Source organism: Protopterus annectens, chromosome 13.part0, assembly GCF_019279795.1.
Source record: "Protopterus annectens isolate FY-2018-M chromosome 13.part0, PAN1.0, whole genome shotgun sequence".
Lineage (NCBI taxonomy): Eukaryota > Metazoa > Chordata > Ceratodontiformes > Protopteridae > Protopterus > Protopterus annectens.
This window is the reverse complement of record NC_056747.1, coordinates 625,628,410-625,643,635: the sequence shown is the minus strand read 5'-3', so window position 1 is coordinate 625,643,635 and position 15,226 is coordinate 625,628,410. Positions and strand designations below refer to the sequence as shown.

Here is a 15,226-nt window from a genome sequence, read left to right as displayed (position 1 = left end):
GGAAGCATAGGATGAAGTAGTTAATGGTAAGTTTTAGTAAGTTAGTTTGACTGTACTATAAAAGGTAGGTAGTAATCAGGGAGGGTGAATACAATGGCAGGACCAGTGTTGGACTTTGGTTACTACCTTAAATTGTTTGGGGTGAGTAAGGAACCTTATTTCTAGTGGGAGTTTGTTCCATGCAATAGAGGGATGATAGCTATATAAGTTGCACCCTGTGTTTGATTTGGGTTTATGGATTTTTAGTAGGTCTGGGGATGAGCTTCAGAGAAGTCTGTTAGGGAAGTAGTGAAACATGAGAGAAGATAGACTTGGGCAGAAATCAGGCTGATGTAGGATGGAGTGTATGATTTGGAGTTGAGATTGTAGAAACAGGTGAGGTAGTTTGGGCCAGTTCAGATATTTTATGGAAAGACTATGAATGAACTGATAATACAATAAAGAATGCTTCCTACAGATAGCACTGCTATTTGTACAGGTTTAATAGCACTTATTGTTTGCAGTCACAGAATATTTACATTTATCTTAGGTTCATAGGTTGGTACTAGGCTATCGGCCCTAGGGTCTATGCAAGCCTAGCCATAACAATTCCCTGGATATTTCTTCCCACAATATTTACTTCTCTGGACCCCTGTCTAGCAGGGCGACTGACATGATCCGCGGGGTGAATTTCCTATCTCTCATCCAATCATCAAGGTTCCTTTTGAAGAGGGCCAATGCGGCGCTCTGCTTGACATGTATGGGCAGTCTATTCCAGAGAATGGGGAGTCTCTGGGTCAGGAACCCATCCCTCCAGCATGTTTTGTTCATTGTGATGACAAGGTTTAGATCCCAGGACCGTGTGGCTCTGAGGGATTGGGATTTCTTTAAGTGGAGCATGTCCAACAGCTCAGAGTTTGACATGGCCTTGTATGTTAAGCGCAGAGATCGCCTCTGAGTAGACGATATGTCACAGAGTATAGCTGGAGATTTTTAGACGGTCAGCATATGGCATCTGCTTTAGGCCTGTGATTCTTTTAGTGAGGTATTTCTGTGGCCTTTCCAGCTGTTATGCCTTTTATGTTATCTTATGCCTTTATCCAGTTGACTTTTCAGAAAATGCTTTGGAATGCAAGATGTGCATAGCTGACTAGAGTTGTGTGACATTCCATACCACAGTGGTGTTAATGAGTTAAGAAGGCCTTGTGGCCTTTTCCAATCAGTTCGCAAGTGGAAAAACAGAGTGGTGCTTTAACGCCCAAAAATACAAATATTTATAATGTTGCTTCACTGGATATTATTTATAGAGTAATGAAACTTGTTTAAAACAACCATAATAACAGATTAAAACATTGTTTTTACTCTTAAAAGTTATTTTCATCCCGGCCCAACAGTCTTGTAATAGAGTTGCCACCTTTTCAAATACCCAAAGTGGGACATTTTTGGTACAAACGTCACATTTTGCAGAGCGAAACATTCCCACGACCAGTACAAAGGACAGAACTTCACTTTTTTGCCTAAATAAAAGCTTATTCTTGTAGCATTTTAGTTGCTCACACTGTTTCTTATAACATGTAGGTGTTTCAGATACAGAATAACTGTTTTATGCAACTGTTACATAAATATAGGAAATATTTTTGTTCTAAAATCTCAAGACATTTGCCATTTTTTTTCAATTTTTTTTTTTTTTTTTTTTTGCAGGACACAACTGCCCAAAGAGGAACTGTCCCTCGCAAAGTGGGACAGCTGGTAACCCTATATTGTAAGCACACGACAACTCTTACATATTCTGTTTTCTGCAAGTTGATTGACGCGGCTAAGAACCGCGCTCTCAGTACTCCACAACCTGTCTGCCTCTGGATGGCAGTAATTCCTCGTGCTTGTTAGTGAACAGCGCGCCTCCGGGCTCAAGTAACTAGGTTTTAGGAAAACTCATTGACAACAGTTCCCTTGCGCCAGATTATCAGTAAATATTGCTGCTTTCATGGTACACCTTTGCCTTACTGGATAGATATATTTTGCGCTTATTAAAATTCACATAGTTATAGGCCAAAAATAATAACTGTCATATATGCACGGGATACGCCCGGCGACCTGGACGATATGTCTTTTTCTGTCAATACTTTAAGTGGTTTCTTTGACGTATTTGAATACTAAAAATAGAAACAACGTGGATTATTTTCTTTAATGGGAGATATTGGAAGGTAACCTGCATCAAGTGTTTTTTGTGAGACAGAAATCATACTGGTTCGCGTATTAAGTCGGTTTCTTTTCCTAACCTCTAAATAATTCAAGTTGGGACACCTGCCTTAATTGCTTACCTTCGATTAGAAAGGTAGCAGCACCATACCAGACTGTGACACTGGGGCCCAGAAGAAGGAATTGTGTGGCATCTTGCGAACACAGGTATTTCTGATAAATTAGCACTGTTTAGCTGAGGGATTGGTTTTGAACGCAACTGGTGGTTAGACCCACAGTGAAAATAAAATCTCAGTATTTTATGTATTATGTTATTCTTCACGTACTTTTGACTGCCGTACTGCAGGAAGCAAGAAAGTATCCTAAGATCTGTTTCCTTCTTAAGGAGCCGGAAGGTTGCAGCTGTTGCTCTCGATTGTCAGCAAAAGTTTTTTGGATTACTCCAGTTGTAAAACTTTTCCCTCATTATTTATTTATTTTTTTGTGCTCAAGAAGTGTCAGGTGCGGTAATTTAAAACGTAAAATAAGAATGCGATGATATTAAAATATTTATTCTGAAGAAAAAGTTGTGCATAATTGTAATGCATTGTGCTATTAATTGATACTATAGCATGACTCCAAAATGTCTTCATAGTGTGAGGTACCTCGTTTTTTTTAATAGTGGACGGACACGTCGGCTTCACACACTGTCATGTGATATTTTAAAGCGTAAATATAAAATTCATAATTGATAGTGATGTTTTATATACATTTTCAGCTTGGACTTGTTACACATTTTGCTGAGGAAAGAGTGAAGGGATTGTTATCCCCCTTTCCATTAAAAAAATGGAGGTACAGAGCATCATTATTGCCCTCTTCATTGCCATGATCATTATTCAGTATATAGTTTGTACATTTTGAGGGTAGTGGTGATAGAAATGCAACAGGTTAGGGCAGACCTCTCTATGCTCAAGAGTAGCTTGTAGTCCTCAGTCATTTCCAGAGGAACCGAGAACTCTTAATCTCTCTAGCATGTCCTGGGTCTATCTCACTGCCTCTGAGTGCTAGGTTATTTTGCACAGCTTGTGTGGGAAGTGTTTATGGGGGCATCCTCACAAGATAGCTATATCACATTAACTGACTCTTACTAACACAAAGCAACATCTGAATGCAGAAGTCCTCTCAGATTGGTGAGTTCCTCACTGTACAATGGAGAGTAAGCCCAGCTACCTAGCCATGGAATCTGATTTCTGTTGCTTGTGTACCTGCGTTCACGCTTTTGGCATTTGTTAGTAAGCGTGTTTATGGGGGCATCCTCACAAGATAGCTATAGCACATTAACCGACTCTTACTTCTGTATGCAGAAGTCCTCTCAGATTGGTGAGTTCCTCACTATATAATGGAGAGTAAGCTCAGCTACCCAGCCATGGAATCTGATTTCTGTTGCTTGTGTACCTGTGCTCACGCTTTTGGCATTTGTTAGTAAGCTGGCAGAGTGAACTTCTCCAAGGCCCCTTTTCAGCCATGAATTGGGCCATGTAGATTGCAGTCAAAGTACATACAGATAAAACAGATTACAATAAGATTGAAACACACTACAAAAGGTGGAAGTAGAGTAAAAAAATGTGTGTGTGTGTGTGTGTGTGTGTGTGTGTATAATATATATATATATATATATATATATATATATATATATTATGTGTGTGTTAAATGCAGCTATGTAGATAATTCATTTTACGTAAAGTTGCAGGTAGATTAAAAAAGATGAAACAATGAGGCAAGGTAATTACAAATAAATGGTATATATTATAATGAGCGAGTTTTTAGAAAAAATACATTTAACAATATTTGGGTGTAATCTATGGGTAAGTCAATGTAAATGCAGCAAAGGAACAGGAAGAGTACCTGTTACTAAGGGATAAAATATTAAAAAAAGTTTAAGTTGTTTGAGATGAGACTCAGTCATGTGCAGTTTGACTTGTGTAGGATTTCATAAAACAGTAATAAAAATTCTTCATGGAGTAATCAAACGATACAAGAATGCTGTGTTGCGCTTTCCAAGAAACAGTTTGAATTTGTATCTAGTGTAAATTTATTGCAGGTAACATAAATAAATCTCAAAGAGTTAAGCACTTTTGTTCTGCTCTTTTAAGAACATGATCGGAACTACATACCCTGACTCATAGCACTCAACCACATACCCTGACTCATAGCACTCAACCAATCGGGGACAAATCCAGAAATAATCAGGGGCACTTTTAAAATATTTAGTACTATTGACTTGAAACATTGATAGGATAAGAAGATGTGAATTAATATATACTATTTTTACTTCAGAAAATGTATAACTTTAATTATTGTCATTATTTATTAAGTGTAATAATTCAAAAGTCATCTATTTTGGGAGGGATTAAGAACAGAGGTAAAATTTCAGTGAAACTCCTGGACAGTTGAGAGGCATACACTGACTCCATTTTTGTTTAAATAACTAATGTAATTAGATGACCAATGAAAACCTCCCCAAGCCATTTTTAAGGAGATAGCCCCCCCCCCCAAATGCTAAAATACCAGAACTTACTGGTTAAAATTCAAAGCACATTAAAAAAAGTTTGTAACATTAAAAAAAATCATAAGTAGTCACTTGTAGACAATAAGTTACAAGTTTATTGCCTTTAATCATAATACCACATTAAAAGAAATACATTAATTTAACTGTGGAATCTGAGAGGCATTTAATAACAACTGCCAATATAATTTATGGTATTACAGCTTTTTCTCCCGACTTCCACCTTGTCAGAAATTTGCATCTTTGCCAAGAACATTTTAAAGTTAGTACATACCTTAGAATGTTTACATAGGGTGCTTTTTTGCTCCCCTTTTGTATTACACAGGTATGTTTGTAATTACTAGTCCGTAATGTGCACTCAGTATTCTCTACATAAAATGCAAGTTGTGTAAGGCAAGATGAAAAGGAGACTACCCCCTCTTGTTTTGCAGTTATATCTATCCATGCAAAATAAAGTTTCAATAAGAGAAAATAGTGATGTGTATACTGTCACAAATAAAAGGTTATTGGAAAAGGGACCAGTGAAGTGACAGGAAACTTTTACAACAATCAGGGAGGTATACAGGTGTGGGGCCTGTTAGCAATGTAAGATTATTTATGTCACAAAAAAGTTTTTTTAATATGTTTTGAATTTTAAGCAGTAAATTCTGATATTTTTAGCATTTGTTGAGGTGACTGACTGTTTAAGAATGGCTTGGGGGAGATTTCCATTCGTTATGTGATTACACTGGTTATTTAAACCATAAAGGTGTCGGCGTATGTATTTCTGATGAAGTTCTTGACAGAGTAGAATGAAAGCGCTTAACTCTTGTGATTTATTTATTTTATTTGCAATAAGTATCCACTGGGTACATATTCAAATTGATTCTTGGAAAGCACAACCACAGCTTTTTTTTTTTTTTTTTTTGAAAGATTTGTTTGATTACTGTGTGAAGCAAGCAATAGGGCTGACAAGCCACTTCTTTGAATTCATATTAATTCTGAGAAAGACATAATTGTCATCCCTCACTTATGGGGAATAAATGGCACACAGCAGTGACCCTGATATCCTATGCTGTTTTAGTACTTCCCACAAGATATTCTGGGGTAGATGATTATATACCCTCTCCAAATCCACAGAACATGTATAGACATTATTACTGAACTTCCATGAGTGTTTCAACAACTGTGCAGGGGTAAAGCACTGATCAATTCTTCATGGCTAGGAAAGACTATGCACAGTTCCTTCTTAATCAGAAGTCCAGCATTTGGATGAAATCTCTTTCCAGCACTGTGACATATGCTTTCCCAAAGAGGCTGAAGAGTGTGATCTCTGTATAATTGGGGTATTACCTTTTTCTTTCCGTTTTTGAAAATGAAGATCATTTCTCTAGTTTGCCATTCCATAGTTGTCCCAGTATTTCATGCAACATTTGAAATGGCATGTTTATCCACAGCACTCTAATATGACCTTTGCCTTCACAATTTCCAGACAGCTTTTGTCCCCTGCTACTTTTGCCACAGTGAAACTGTTTAAAAACACCAACATTCTAAATCAAAATCAAGGACAGTAGACACAGCTCTCAGCTGCTCCTTATTTTCAGGGATGTCCCTGATTTTTGGCTGAAAATGATTCTGTATTCCTTGTAGAAGTTTTCACTTTTGAACAAAACATTGATGTTCTTATGAAGTATATAGTGCCACACATTAGAGTTTAACATTTTTTATTCTTCTGAAAATGCATTTAATGGAACATCTGACAGTCTCTAAACTCTAATGGAATAATAATAATAAAAGTTAAAATTGTTTCTGATTTTATGGTCTCTTTCCCTGACTATTTTTTGCTTTTTCTCTGATTCTTGAAGTAACAGGCTGTGAGCTATATGTGACAGGCTGTACAACATTGATTGTAAGAGGAATCCATAGAAGTACATTCTCTGCTCTTCCTTTACAACAAATATTTCCCATGCTCATCTTGCCTTGATAGTATATGAAACAAATTCTCAAATCAGTAAATTAGTGACCATTTTTAAAGCTGCAACTTTAAACTGAAAACATCTACAACAAAGCTGTAGCATGTATGTTTTTTTTTCTCTACAAATCCACTACTTAAGATATATTAAAGTATGCCATGGGTCACCATTTGCTGAGTGAGCCGTATCATTACACATTTTTCTTATTTTCTTTTTGAGAAGTACTTATTTGCAGCCACTTGTTAGGGCATGTGTGATTGTCTCAGAATTAAGTTTGAACCATTGAAGGTACTGTTGTGTAGTACACCAGTAAATTATGGGTTAGCATTGCCCTTAGAATCATGTTTTCATAATGTATTTATCTGTTAGTGTTGTCCTTACGGACAACAGGATGTAAGGAGAAATGTGCACTACAAGGGATTCACCCACGGATGTGCAGTATTTTAGGGAACAAAATAAAATATTCTATTCTGTCCAAGAAAGAGATTAACATTGCTTACATAAAAATATATTTTTATATTGAATGATCAATTTATGTAAGGTATCATTGACAAGCAGTCATTTAAATTTTTGATGATGCACCATCCCTGTATCCCAGTTATCTTCGGGATACCTAAGATTTATAAGTCAATCAACAACCCTCTATTAAGGGCAATAGTGGCAGCCAGGGGTTCCATGGCTATTTTTATTGACAAGAAACTCAAATCATTCACAAACAATATTAGTTATATTTCTAAAGATTCATGGCAGTTCCTCAAAAACATCAAACCTGAATTTTGTCAGGATGACTTAATATTTGTAACGATCGACATAGTGGATCTGTTTTTCAACATTCCCCACATCGTGGCGCTTGAATGGTTTAAGGAAGTGGTTTTGGAAAACAAGTTTTTAACTGATTCAGATATTTTATTGATTGAAGAGTTTATTTAAATAATTCTAGATAATAATTTTATGTTTTTAATGGGGAGTTTTACAAGCAAAACAGAGGCGTAGCAGAGTGGGTGCCTGTTGTGCTCCCATACGCACAATTAGTATTATACCATTGGGAAAAGAAATTCTTTTTCCCCCCCCCCAAACTTTATTTTATTTTTCAATATTTAATGTACAAAAACTTGCAAAATGGCAGATTCTTTGAGACAAAACCAGTGATATGATGACTAGCAGGTATATGCCTTCAAAAACTTCTTTATCTTTGAAGTGTCTAAACACAAATAACTAAAGTAACAGGTCGTACGTACATACATACATAAAGTTATAGGTCTTTCGAATATGACTGGCATAGTCTTAGAAATAAGTGGCAAACTATAGGATAGATTTACACAACATATATACAACTATTTACATATAGTGCTACATTTTGTTAGACTCATTACATTATCTTTTCATTACTATGAAAAGCCTGAGTGGAATCATTGGAGACTTCCATTTATTCCTTTTTGGGAGGAAAGGACCCCCAAGAGCGAAAACAGATGTGATTCTGCTGTAATTTATTTCAAGATGTGCTCTAGGATAAGATTCCAAAAGTTGAGGTACCTCACACATTTGTTACCCTTACCTATAATCAGTTTGTGAGATATGATATATTTGGAGGCTATAGTAGTAAAACTTTTCCATTCTATTTTTGTTCGGTCTACCCAGTTTTGAGTGATATAGAGTTTGGCTAATGCAAAAAGTGCAATCAGGATCTTCAGTTCACAATTAGGCATATCAACTGGGCTCACATGTAGTATAGCAACCTCCCAAGAAAGGGTAGATTTCCCATAACCCATTTTCTCAAGTTTGATCCTTAGTGAGTTCCATAGGTTCTGTGTATATTTACAGTACCAGAGGATGTGCATGAGGTCAGCTAATTGTGAAGGGCAGAAAGGACAAAGAGGAGAGCTGTTTGGAAATAATTTGTTTAGATGTTCTGGGGTATAGTAGGCATTATTGTTTATCATTAACTGGGTATACACCAGCTTCCTGAAGGGAGATAATTTGTTTGTATTATTTAAAGCATGGGATAATTGAATATCAGTTAACATGGGATTTCTGTCCTTCCAATAATGGGCAAAAGAGAGAGAGAATTGGTATTTGATAGTAGAAGTTAATTTGTATGAGACCAATAACATCTTGTTTTTGATTTTTAAAAATTTCACTAGGGATAGTGCAAGAGTTACTTTTTCTTCTACATCCTCAGGGAAGCCTCTAAAAGTAGATACCAGCTCTTAAATTTGTCTCAGTATTATTGTATAATTTTTATTTAGATTAAGATTGTTGTTAATATCTTTTAAGGAGTAGTCTTTTAATCTATAGAAGTCCCAGATAGTAAAGCTTTTGGTTTGAGGGAATTGGTCTAAGTTTATCATTTTATTGTCTAGCTTCAAATTTGGATTTAGATGGATTGGTTGTATAAGGACAAGTACATTCGTTAAGTGTAGGCAGGAAAGTAGATTTTGAAATGTTTTGATTTTATGTTTGATTAAATTATGCAATTTAATGCCCTTTAGTCGGGATTTGTAGGAAAATAAATTCATTTGGAATTCCAGATATGCCTCAGAGTGGCATTTTTATAATAATTTGCTGGATGATATATTTATTTTTATGGAAGGGTACAGTGGATAATCTAAACATTTTTTTTGACTATATTAATGGTACCACTTCATAATTTGCTGGATGATATATTTATTTTTATGGAAGGGTACGGTGGATAATCTAAACATTTTTTTTTTACTATATTAATGGTACCACTTCGTTTTTGAAATTTACTCAGTCATATTCTGATGAAGGTGTCAATTATTTGTATTTTTTTATATAAAGACATGATTAATGGGAAATTTCATTCTAAAGTATATTGAGAAAGGAATAAAAAATGTATCTATCTCCATTATCTAAAAACCTCATTAGAGGGCAATTATGATTAGTTGTGATTGATACTAGCAATCAATTGATATTAACAGAAAGGGAGAAATAACTCTTGTATTGCAGAATCTGCACTGACTGCTGGTGATATGGAGATTGTTCTTCAAGGGTCGTCTTTTGGACTGCAAGGTCCTATGAAGTCTGGGCCACAGTTATTTGACCAAACTACTTGACAGATGAATTGCGGAGAGATTTCTTTTCTTTAGTAAGAAAAGGCTGCTAGAGTATCTTGAAACTTAGGGCTACAGAATGTTTTTGCAGGCGCCACTCTTTAGAGATCTTTGCCTTTGTAGGGTATGTAATTACAACTCTGTCAACACTTTAAAAATTCAGTGAAGGCTTACTCAATCAACATTTTTGACTCTAGAAAGTAAATATGCTACTCATGGTAGATATGGGTTTTTTAGTGAATAGTTATGTGCATTGTGTATAGATAAAGTTTTACTGCACTTAAATGATGCAAATTCAACCAGTAGACCTGGATCTGAAAGGGTCAGATCAACTTAGATGTTGCTTGACAGATAGAGCATATCTTTTCTTTTGATGTTGTAGTAGTATGATTTATACCTTTGTCATTGTCAAAAATGATAAGTGAGCAAGTGCTTTGGTTTAGGTAGAGAATTTCCGTGGTCCTTGTTCTGAAGTCTTCTATAGCTTGTGACCATTCTGTAAGGAAAATCTTTGCTTTATTTAGCTCTCGTGAGCTGCCATGGTTAAGGGACATGCTTAACATTACATGTTCTTAATTAGTTGGTAAGATTCTAACTGCCTAATCATACCTGATTAAACTTACTTTCCATATTACTTAATGTAATTAGTATGTAAGCATATTTGGATTGATATTTGGATCATTCTGTTGTGAACTGTTTTTCTCCTTTCTGCATCATTAGTATGTGTGTGTATATATATATATATATATATATATATATATATATATATATATATATATATATATATACACATATATAGGGAGTTTGAGGGAGTTTGAGGTGCTTGTATCACACATGGGTACTGTATTTCCTGCTTGCTTCCGACTACGCAACAAGTTAAGTAGGTTTATTTATGATTGCGGATATTTTTCTAGTGATTTTTATCTCAATCATTTACAAAAGATGTAAGAAACAATACATGTTGATTCAGATATATAATTTCACTAAGGTGCACATTAGTCTAAGAGAGTCACCTAGGTAGAAAGTGGATAGTATGTTCATTGTTCCCCCATTCATAGTTACTTTCCAGTATGCGATACTCTGGATACCACTGTTTACAGCTATTCCTTTGTCACTTGATTATCCTCTTTCCTACATCTTCCATGGCTGTTGAGGGTACAGTGTGTCTACAGTGTTGCCACATTGAGAGTCATAGTTTCACTTAATTCTGCAATGATCTCAGTACCACTGCACATCAGTATGTCTGTATGTTCAGAGACCTTCAGCGTAGATGACTCATTACTGATCTGTTCTCAACCAGCCACTTGCAGTTCCTTTGAAAACAGGAGCACTGTTAGAAGGATATTTAGTCTTGTTAACTTGCTGTACTGTCTCACATTATGGGTCTGAATCTAAACCCTTGAGACATGTAGAAGTCCTATTCAGTAAGAGAACTGTTGCTTGTATACAAATATCTGTGTGTGTGTGTGTGTGTGTGTGTGTGTGTGTGTGTGTGTGTGTGTGTGTGTGTAAGTATATATATATATATATATATATATATATAATATATATATATATATATATATATACACATACACACGCACACACATTTTGTTTGCATGTTTTTAGTATGTGTAAAATATGTGAGAAACATGCATGACTACTTTTGACTGCAAACAAGTGATTATTAGCAATATATGTAGAAAGTGGATGCACGTGTTTTTCTACAGAAAGCATAAATCTGCTGTATATCTGTGTTTTTGTAATGTGTAAAATGGATGGTAAGACAATGGCCAAAGGCCTGTGGAAAGACCTGCTACAGCAAGAGATTGCATAAGGACTCCATGATCAATCCTCAGTCAGTACTGCTGGTCTGAACAGAGACACGTTAGGCTATGTGTGTGTGTTAGTCCACTTGATTTGTGCTCATTAGAGTTGTATATAGCAAAACTATACTGTGTTTTTATTTTTTTTTTATTTATTTATTTTTTTTTTGAGAGAGAGTGTGTACCTAGCCCAAAGATGATTTTCACTGTAGAGGGAAATCCCACAGATGATTTGTTACTTGGGCTTGTTGCCACCCCTAAAGTTCAGACATGGGCAATAAATACAGTTCTAACCAGCTACTCTTTCAGTGAACCAATTAGTACAGCTTTCATGCCTATATAATCTCCTACAGTTTTTTTTTTATTATTATTCTGTATTACTCTAAATCCTATGTCTACAAAGGCCGTATATACTTGAATAAGACCTCATCTCTGTATGAGACGGTAGAGGATTTCATATATTTCAATCTTTCATGATAACTTAAATTTCCTCATCCATGGATGCCCATTTAGTATTTCTGCTGTACTGTCCAATTTACTCATGCTCATTTTCTTATAAAGCTCCCATATTATTATTCCTTACTCTTGTTTGGGTCTGATGTAGTTTTACAAACAATGATTTCATTATTTCTGATTTCCTAGACTTTATAAGTTTTTTTGTACAGCCAATAGTTTTATAATTATCAGTTGGTTGATTTGATCAGATAAATGCTGGAACTTCCCACACAACTAGGACCAAAAATGGATGTACAGTTTCAATCATTGAGTGCTGTATTAAATATTCACCCTTCATTCTACAGTTCCCAAATCTCTTGTGCGTAGTTTTTAATGTATTCTTCAGCATATTTTGTCCTGTGCTCAAATGGTCAGCTTAGTTTGGTTCCTTTGCAGACATGCCCATCTGTGACAGATGTAATAATTGTACCAATTTTCATGCTATCTGCATACAGAGTGTAGAACACCTCACATGAAACTGTAGGTCTGAAAGGCACAATGTAAACAAGCATGGGCCTTGAACAGAGCCTGTTGGATACCCAGATGGTAACCAAAAATCTCCTCTATCCAATTGCTGAATGATACTTCTCTTGTCTTATTTGTAAGCCATGCAGCTGTCCATTTTATGATTACAGCAATACCAAGTTGTTCTAATTTTTTCGATCAGTGTTTTGTGTATGGCCCTGTCAAAAGCTGAAGTTAAGTCTATATAAATGTCACCACAGCAAACCTTTTCATTTGTAGCTGTATTACATTGTTATAGAAAATCATGTTACAGGTGGTTATAGATTTGATTTTTCAAGTCCCCGACCTTTCCACATCTGACAATTTATCCAAAATAACTTTCTCCATTATTTTTCTCAGTAAGATGGTGAAGTTACAGTTCTATGTGACTCTGGGTTTGTTCTATCCTCATTTCCATTAAATATGGGTTTAACAAGGGCATATCTTCAATCCTGAGGAATCCCCAGATACTTAAATGACCTAGTGAATAACAGATAATGGTACAGTAGGTTCATGTTGAACTGTTCTCATGTAATTATTGCTAATTTTGTTTCTTTCCTGTGCTTTGGGTCCTGTTTGCATAGTTTTTCAATCTAATCTAATTTAATTTTAGCATCTAATATTACCTAGATATTACTGGCACAATTTATGTTCTTTGTGGAGCCAAACTAATTTTCTTAAGATTTTATAAATATGTCTATAATCTGTGTATGAGAAAAAATTAGAATCTACACCCAATTTACTGATTTTTATGTTTTGTTTTCATCTGCCACATCTTGTGCATCTATAAAATGGTTTCTTGTTGTGCTCAGTATATTTGTATATTCTTCAGTTTTTTTCCCCTGATCATGTCGCCTCACAGCAAGAGGTACTCCCGTTTGATTCTCGGCTGGAGCACCTTCGGTGTGGAGTCTGCATGTCCTCCCTGTGGTCGAGTGACGTTAAAGACATACAGGTAGGTGCAAGCATGAATGGGCGTGCCTTTGTTGAAGGTTGGGTGTCGGGCTGGCAACTCAGCACCGTAAAAATCCACTGCCAATCATGAGCGGACCGGAGTTCGACTGTGGTGATCCCTAATCGGGAAAAGCCGAAAGTCTTTTATCATGTCTTGTACTATGTTTAATTTGTCTGTCCATTTTGTTTTTTAGTTTTCAGTTATAGTTCAATGTTGTTTTCATTTCTTATTTTTTATCTCTCATCTTAATTAAGTATTCTGTTCTTATGGAAATGTATCCTTCTGACTTTTTCTGCCTAGAACCCGATGTTAAACATTTTTTGATCTTTTGCATTCAAGCAATTTCCCTTTCAAAACTTACCTTATTCTTTCTGCAATTTTTTCACTGAATGCACCATTCCAGTTAGTTTTACATAGTGACTTTTTTGTTTCCAGACAGTATATTATTAATCTTTTGGTCATTGGTTTAGATTTCAATTTGTCAGAATAATCATAATTTAACCTTTTTAACCCCATAATCACTTCAAATCACTGCTGGTAAAATGTGGCGTGAAATAACAGGCATTTCTTTAGGAACACAAACCATGTACAATATGTTCAGTTCCCTAGTAGGTTTGTTTACAATCTTCAGCAGTTGTTGTTTTAATAATTTCCTTACTAATGTTATTGAATCAATATTGTTCCAGTCTGTTTCTGTTTAAGTCTCCAGCTACTACTACTTTTCCCTTTTTCGTTTCATGTAAGAAATGTATGCATTCCTGTAAGTCATCAGATCTTGAATTTGGTGGTCTATAAACTCCAGCAATTATCTTTTCAAGGGATGTCTTCATTGTTACATTTATACAATCTACAGTATATCTCATCTTTAATCCCTATCATAATACCATCACCTGAATTTTTTGTTAGAATATCAGTTACAGTAAAAACACTTATACTGACAGAAATGGTTTCCAGTCATTGTTTAACCATATTTACAAATAATAACAATATCAATTTTGTGCTAATGTAGCAAATTTTCCAATTAAAAATGTATATATTACTAAAGCTCCTAACATTAACAGCCAACAAGAATACATCAAATTTTACTCTCTGCAAACTGTTAACTTTCTGACCTGGCAAAAATCCTGTCTTGTACTACTCAAATATTGCATTATATGTGCCGAAAATTGTCTTCTCTTGTTTTGATAAGTGGATTCCATTCTGCCTAAATACATTTGTGCCCAAAATTAGACTTGGATGTTCTACACTTTTTCACTTTTTAAAATAAGCAGTTTTTTCATATATTTACCCAAAAATCCTTTCATTAATACTTACCCTATCTAAGAGGGGTACAAGTTCCCTACTAATAGTCAGGGAGTCCTTGATGAGCTCACTTGTACTAACATAAATTAAAACAGCTCACCTCACAATAGTGCATTCTAAGGCTTTACTCTCATCCTATATTTTTGATCCTGTCGAACATAACACTGTTTGATGTTCATTATTCTCAGAGCAATTTATCAGTTCCCCTAATAACTGAATCTTGGATTACTAGTATGTCATTTCATCTCCCATTTCTAATTCAGTAGTATCTTCTATATCAATTTATCATATCAGTTATTACAAAGGAATGATCTTCATATCCATTAGTCATATTAAATCTCACTGTGTTCATTGCTTGTTTCATTTGCAAGCATAACACTTCTCACCCAGCTATTTCATTTGCAAGCATAACACTTCTC

At 35.2% G+C, this 15,226-nt stretch overlaps 1 protein-coding gene across 1 annotated transcript in view; it reads left to right on the top strand.

Moving 5' to 3' along the window:
- The first annotated feature begins 1,859 nt into the window (after positions 1–1,859).
- The window catches only part of RPH3AL (rabphilin 3A like (without C2 domains)), a 2,297,739-nt gene continuing 2,284,372 nt past the window's right edge, over positions 1,860–15,226 (top strand). The window contains exon 1 of the mRNA XM_044054286.1: positions 1,860–2,385. The gene's annotated coding sequence lies outside the window, so the exon portion shown is untranslated. The remainder of the gene's footprint in view (positions 2,386–15,226) is intronic.